At 47.8% G+C, this 6000-nt stretch overlaps 1 protein-coding gene across 1 annotated transcript in view; it reads right to left on the reverse strand.

Annotated features, from left to right (window-relative positions):
* SV2C (synaptic vesicle glycoprotein 2C) overlaps positions 1-5624 on the reverse strand; it is a 212120-nt gene extending 206496 nt beyond the window's left edge. The window contains exon 1 of the mRNA XM_044266808.1: positions 5537-5624. The gene's annotated coding sequence lies outside the window, so the exon portion shown is untranslated. The remainder of the gene's footprint in view (positions 1-5536) is intronic.
* Positions 5625-6000: the final 376 nt, after the last annotated feature.

Consider the following 6000-nt stretch of genomic DNA (forward strand, 5'->3'; position numbering starts at 1 on the left):
CAGTAAAATTAACAAGTTTTAAAAACAGACTTGCCAGATTCAGCAAATAAGAACATAGGATGCCCAGATAAATTTAAATGTCATATAAACAACAAATAACATTTTACTGTAACTATGACCCATGCAATATTTGAGACACACTTAGATTAAGAGAAGTTTTATTAATCTGCATTCAAAGTTACTGAGTATCCTGTTTTTTTCCAACTACCTTATTTATAAAGAAAAGAACACTGTAAGAGAATAAAGAATTTTCGTCTCCCAAGAGGGTTGGGAAGCTGTCCCAGAAAGGAAAGATGATGGAAGCCTCAAGAACATCAGGAGTTAACATGGTGAAGGTAGGGTGGAACACGTGATAAGGCTGCTGCAGCAGGACGGTGCTGATGTTTGAAGGTTGCTAGGACGGGAGAGGTTTGGAGGTTAAGCAAAGTGAAGTTACAGAAGTGAGCAGGAGCCAAGCCATCCAGGACCATGAAAACCGCTAAGGTGATTTTCAGGCTTTCTGCATGATCCACAGGACCCTCTGGCACCAGAACAATCTGCCACAAATGTTGCTCCTTCTGTCTGGGCCCTCCCTTCTGTGATACCATCTACCTAACTGTCTCCACAGGGTTCTTCCCAACCACCCCTCTCACTCAACTCTGCCTCTGACTCCTAAACTGGGTCCTCCTGAAGTCTGTCTTGCCAGCTGGAAGGTGATTTCCCTGAGAGCTTCAAGCAGAGATTCAATAAACATTGAAGAGAACAACACAGCCTACAGAGCCCTGTCATGCTGCTACCCTGTCAAGTACTAGTTCAAGCACTCCTGCAAGGGTTGACCCCTATTAAAGACATATAACACACTTGGCAGATCCTGGTAAACAGTATATTCTGGGCCCACGCATAGAATTACTTAGAATATCTAGGATGAAGTTCAGACATCTCCATTTGAATCAGCTCCCCAGGAAAGTATGATACACAGAACTACTGAGAATCATAGGTCTGTTCGGCTATGCACAGAGTCTAATCCACAGGATTTTCAAAGAGTAGCAAATAATAAGAAAAAGCACTTGGTCTAATCAGTCATAATTTTCATTGTGCTCTTGAGTTGTAAGAGGGCCCAAGTGCTATAAGGAGACTAAAGCCCATTAATATAGTTCTTACTTTCCAGTATTAATCATCTGCAGGACATCCTGTCCACAGGAAATGATATAGCAGCCATGGTATGCATTGGGGGCTCAAGAGAACGCATTTAAAATTTGTCATGTTAGGGGCACCTGTCTGGCTCAGTTGGTAGAGTGTACAACTCTTGATCTTGGGGTTGTAAATTTGGGCCTCACATTGGGTATAGAGATTATTTAAAAACAAAATCTTTAAATAAAATAAAATAAAACTTGTCATGTTAAATTCATCTGAGTATCTGCTTGACTGAGATTAGTAAGCCTGAGATTATTTTTCAATCTTGGGTCTTTTAAAAATGTTTTAATCCATAATCATAATGGCATAATACAAAAGCTAGCAGATCAATTATTCTACAAAAACAGAGCCCACAGTTCCATGTAAAATCGCAATGTGAGTTAACAAAAACACTTCTTATATTCTACTTACAAGTAAAGTTCAAATTTAAAATATAACTCAACAAGGGATAAAGAAAGGTGTGGTATACACACAATGGAATATTATTCAACCATGAAAAAGAATGAAATCTTGCCATTTGCAATGACATGGATGGAATTGGAGGGTATTGTGCTAAGTGAAGTAAGTCAGTCAGAGAAAGACAAATGTTTTGTGATTTCACGTATATGTAGAATTTAAAAAACAAAACAAATGAACAAAGAAAAAATGAGAGACAAACAAAAAGCAGGCTCTTGAATTTGCAGAACAAATTGGTGGTTACCAGAAGAGAGGTGGGCAGAGGGATGGGTAAAATAGCTGAAGGGGGATTAAGAGTTCACTGATCATGATGCGCACTGAGTAACATACAGAATTGTTGAATCACTATATACTATACTTGAAACTAACATAACATCCTATATTAACTATACCGGAATTAAAATTTTAAGAAATAAAATAAAATATAACTCATCATGTATTTCTGTATTTCACGGAGGGAAAGAATATCAGAACCAGAAAAGTACCAAACTACCCAATGCACAGATCTTTCTCCATTTATTTCTTTTTGTTCAGTTCTTCCCAACGGGGGAAGCTATGATAATATGCAACTAGTAGCAAGTGTCCCTAATTACAAGGGGTGTTTGTGATAAAAATAAAGTGTCTTTATACACCATTAAGACATATTTCCAGCAAGAATTAAAATAGTAATTTGACCCCCCCCATTATTATTTCAGCTGTACCAAATAAAGAAAGAAGCTCCAAATTCAATTCACTGCAACATTTTACACTGGCTGCTCAATAGGGCTGGAATGGAAAAATCAAAGTAAAAACAAAAACAATTTAGCAATGTTGTACGGAAACCACACACAAACAGGGGGCTGCCTCTCGGGTTTACTGACAGACTTAACCAAACAATGAGTTTGTGATAAATGGACAATGATATACACGTTGTAAACCATGGGACAGACAAAATCCAAAGCAACATGGAACCAAGAAGCACTGGTGAATCATGGGTTTTCCCTTGGTACAGCCTCACTGGCTAAATAGGGCATTTTAACTTTAACCATTCATAGATATGCCGCATTATGTATGAATAACATGAACAACAACACTGTGAGTAGTTAGGAAGGCATTTTGACAAATCAGATGTTTTTATTCATGAATTGTATTATCAACATTAGAGTAAGAGATAATATCCTTAATTATAGGAAATGGATTTTCTGAGACTTGTGGTCACGTGATACATTGCACATTATGATACCCTTTGTGGTCATCTCTTTAAGGGTGGAAACTGCATCCTGTTTTCTGAGGCACCTTCCACACTTAAGGAATATGACTGGATTAATAATGAGTAGAATTTTTACTTAAAAGCTCTTAGGCTAATCTGCCGCTCACACCAGAGAAGCTAGTCTGACTGTCATCAGGTCATGAAAAATAAATCTGCCTTCTCTACTACATCACCCAAAACACTCAGATGTAATCCAGAGCTTCCCCCACCCCTTCTCCAGACAGCAGCTAATGGCATCTGATTTTATATAAGACTGTTAGGAAAAGTCTATTGTCTGCATTTGCTGACATTGAAAGCTAAATTTCATTAAAGGAACAGCACTGGTGAATGTCTCCAGAATTTTCTAAAAGATAAAATTGTTTTCCTTTTCCCTTAAAGGGACTGTGTTTCATAATATTTTCCATTCATAGAGAATTTGTAGGCACAAAGCTGAGACCATCATCTTCTATCCTCAAAACAACTTTGTAGTAAGAGCTAGTCTGAGCTATTTTTCAGACTTCTCAAATGTGAAGGATGAACCCAAGAGTATAAGTTACTTGTCAGAAGTGATTATAACATAACGCTTGGGAAAGCCAGGACTAGGATCTTTGTCTCTGGACTCTTTGATGACTGCCTTCCTTTTTACCTTCCTTCCTCCCCTCCACCTCCTCCCTTTCAATCCTTTTGCCACATATCCTGCAAATCTGGAGTCATTCAGCAAAGCCAGTAGAAAAACCTTTGTCAGGAGGCTTCCAGAAGTGGGGTCTTTTTAAAAAATAATAATAAATAAAATGAAACATAGATTGGGCTTTTTATTTTCCCCCGGGGAATGCTTTCCACACACATTTTTCTGTCCTAAAGGAGAAATGCCGCACACTATATTGAAAGCCATTCTCAAGCCCCACTTGGAGGCCAGGTGTCCTGAAAAACCTGAAGAATGGTGAAGGCGTGGATGAGCATTATGGCATCTCATGAACCTCAACGTCAAAGCTTTCACATGAAAACCTGCCACGAGCACGAGGCCTTTCGGAACTTGCCCCAGAAAACGCGTGAACGCCAAAGTGATGAATGCCAAATGCTCTTCCAGAATTATGGCTAAACTGAAACAACTTTCTCCTGCTATCAAGCAACTAAATATTTAGGAAGGCAGTCTGCTGAGAGAGGAAGCCATCAGGGCATTCCCGCTGCGGCGCCTTAAAAGACGTCCCATCTTTCGATCCCGGGGGAGAGCCTGGTCGCTGCGGCGCCTTCCCGGCACTGTGGCGCACTGCGGAGCTGCGGGCCGGCCCGCAGACCCAGCCCTGCTGGGCTTTCCTCGCCGCCCGGGCCGCAGCGCACCCCCAACCCCCAACAGTCGCCTTGCAGCCCCGCCCGGTGCGCGCTGTCCGCTCGGGGTGCGCTGCAGGGCATCCATCACCCGAGAGACTTTGACGCACACGCGCGCTCTTCCAGATCAAGACTCCGCCACCTCCCCTCCAGACCCCACCCGCGCCTGCCCCTGGCGGGTCTGCATTTGCATCACTAGCACACGCAGCGGGTGACGTGAGCGCCCCCCCCCACAACCGCCGGCTCTAGCCGTCCAGGCGGCCCCTCCTGCCACTGTGACTCAGCCCCACCCCCTCCACCCCCGCGCGCCCGGCGCCTAAGGTCCCCGCACGCCCACAGAAAGGCCCTGGTTTTGTGCATCTGCCGCGGGGTGCCCGCTGCCCCACAAGTTCATCTCCATATTTTGCAGTCTTCAAGGGCCCAGCTCTGGGGGGGTCCCCGCGACGAGCTGGAGAAAAGTGTTCCCAGTTCTAGAACCCAGGCGGAAGGGAAAGAGTCTGATAATTGAAAGGGTCAAGTGTATTGAGTGATCGCCGCCACAGCTCTCACCGCCACCTGAAATGACCCAGGTAGCTCGTTTATGGGTCACAGCCCCTCTCCTGCCCTGATCCTCACGCCATTCCGTCTATTTCGCCGCACTTGGAGCACAGTGGGCGCTCTGTAGGTTTTGCTGAATAAAGGCGTCGTGTATGTAGTGAAGTGCGGCACTTACAAACAGCCACAGCCCCGCGGGATTCCCTGTTCTCCATCCCTCTCCGGTTCTCGCGCAGACACTAGGCGGGGGCTTCGGGCACATCCGTGGCATAGTTTTTTAAGCCCCGGGGTTTTTTTCAGGCTCGCACAGCGCCCAATGCGGCTGGCTGCCTCTGCTCTCCCGCCACCCGCAGGTCTGCAGAGGGATCCCCGCCGGAAAGTTGAGCCCAAAGCTGGGGTCGGAGTACAGGTGGGACGCCTGGCTGGGGCTCGGAGCTGCTTGTTTTGATTCAACCTCACCCTCCCCGTCCATCCACGTAAGCAAAGTATTGTGGAGGTCCCCACGGAAGGCGGGCGAGGCTTTCGAATCCCGGCTGCCGCCCACCAGCGTCCCCCGGGAATCCGGGCTAAAGTGCGCCCGGCTCCCCTGACCTACCCTGGGCATCCGAGAGTCACTCCATCTGCTTTACCCTGAATTCCCCGTCCCGACCCAGCAAAAAAGCACCCGCTGGGGCAGCATCAGGCACCTGCAACCGCTTCCTCAGGGGCACGCGGGGCAAAGTTGCGCTTTTACAAGGCTGTAAAAAGTTCCCCACGCTGCAGCGCCCGGCTCCCGGGTCCGGAAGGAAATTAGGTGGCGGCTGGAGGTCCCTCACTCACCGCTCTGGCCGCCTGGGACCCCCTGCTCTAGGTGGTGTCAGCGCTGCAGCTGCTGCCTCGCGGGCGTCGCTCGGGCTCGCTCCCTGGGGCCGCCTCCGTCTGCCACTCTCGCCTGCAGCGCGCGGAGTGGTGACTCCTCCGAGCGTGTCAGCGACGAAAGGAGGGGCGGGAAAGTGGCTCCGGGCTTGCACGCTGCGGTCCTCCTCCCCCTCCTCCGCCTGCGCCTCCTCCCCGCGGTGCTGCAGTGCCGGGCGGCGGCGTGGCGAGAGTACTAGCGGTGCGCAGGGAGGGAGTCACCGCGCGCAGGGGAGGCGGGAGCGGCGCACGACTCGGTGCGGGGCGGGCTGACTGGCTCCGGGAAGTCGGGGTGCTAAGGTCTTGCTGCAGCGTGGAACCGGGGGCGTGGGGGAGGGGCGGAGCCACCCCCAAGTGGCAAGTACTTTAGGAGGAGTCATGGCTCCGAG

Source organism: Neovison vison, chromosome 1, assembly GCF_020171115.1.
Source record: "Neovison vison isolate M4711 chromosome 1, ASM_NN_V1, whole genome shotgun sequence".
In the NCBI taxonomy this organism is placed as follows: Eukaryota; Metazoa; Chordata; class Mammalia; order Carnivora; family Mustelidae; genus Neogale; species Neogale vison.